The following is a 1,714-nucleotide window of genomic DNA, read 5'->3' as shown; positions in this document are numbered from 1 at the left end:
ATTTTCGAAAATGAGAGAGAGAGAGTTAGTTAGGTAGTTTTGAAAAAGATAAGAAACAAACAAAAAGTTAGTTAGTTAGTTGAAACAAATTTTGAAAATCAATTTTTTTGAAAAGATAAGAAGATAAGAAGTTAGAAAAGATATTTTGAAATCAAATTTTTGAAAAGGATAAGATAAGAAGATATTTTTGAAAAGATATGATTTGAAATTAGTTTTGAAAAATATTTGATTTTTAAAATCACAATTAATGACTTGATTCACAAGAAATCACAAAATATGATTCTAGAACTTAAAGTTTGAATCTTTCTTAACACGCAAGTAACAAACTTGAAATTTTTGAATCAAAACATTAATTGATGATAATATTTTCGAAAATTTGATGAAACATTAAGAAAAAGATTTTTGAAATTTTCGAAAATTACTAAGAAAAATGAAAAAGATTTGATTTTTGAAAAAGATTTTGAAAAAGATAAGATTTTTAAATTGAAAGTTTGATTTGACTCATAAGAAACAACTAGATTTTAAAAAGTTTTGAAAAAGTCAATCCAAATTTTCGAATTTTATGAGAGAAAAGAGGGAAAGATATTTTTTTGATTTTTGAATTTTTATAATGAGAGGAAAAACATGAAAATTATGCAATGCATGAAAGTTATGGATCAAAACAATGAATGTATGCAAGAATGCTATGAATGTCAAGATGAACACCAAGAACACTATGAAGATCATGATGAACATCAAGAACATATTTTTGAAAAATCTTTTAATGCAAAGAAAACATGCAAGACACCAAACTTAGAATTCTTTAATGCTTAGACATAAAGAATTCAGGAATGCATATGAAAAAAAACAAGAAAAGACACAAAATATGCAAATGCAAAGATCAAACAAGAAGACTTACCAAGAACAACTTGAAGATCATGAAGAACACTATGAATGCATGAATTTTCGAAAAATGCAAGATGCACATGCAATTGACACCAAACTTATAACATGACTCAAGACTCAAACAAGAAACACAAAAATATTTTTGATTTTTATGATTTTCTAATTTTTTTTGTATTTTTTTTCGAAAATTTTTTGAAAAAGAAAAATAAGGATTCCAAAATTTTTAATATGAATTCCAGGAATCTTATGCTCTTTAGTCTAAAGCTCCAATCAAAGGGTCAGGCATGGCTTAATAGCCAGCCAAGCTTTAGCATGTAACAGGTAGATTATGAATCAGCAGTAGGTGGATTAGCACCAACTAGCTTGCTCTTGATAACAAATTGGAAGCCTTAGTCCAAATGAATTTAGACATGGCTTTACAGCCAGCCAGGCTTCACATACTTCATGAAACACTAGAATTCATTCTTAAAAATTCTGAAGAAAAATATATTTTTGAAAACATTTTTATTTAAAAAAATATTTTTTTTGGAAAAAACGAAAAAAGAAGAAAATATTTTTGAAAACTTTTTTATTTAAAAAAAAATTTTTTTTTCAAAAACAAAGGAAAAATTTTTGAAAAATTTTTGAAAAGAAAACAAAAAGAAAATTACCCAATCTGAGCAACAAGATGAACCGTCAGCTGTCCAAACTCGAACAATCCCCGGCAACGGCGCCAAAAACTTGGTGCGCAGAAATTGTGATTACACTTTGATTATGTAAAATTCATTGCTCCTTCTTTCCCTGGCAATGGCGCCAAAAACATGATGCCAATACCATGGTTCACAACTTC

The sequence above is a fragment of the Arachis ipaensis genome, chromosome B09, assembly GCF_000816755.2.
Source record: "Arachis ipaensis cultivar K30076 chromosome B09, Araip1.1, whole genome shotgun sequence".
Classification (NCBI taxonomy): Eukaryota; Viridiplantae; Streptophyta; class Magnoliopsida; order Fabales; family Fabaceae; genus Arachis; species Arachis ipaensis.
This window is presented reverse-complemented; position numbering follows the sequence as displayed.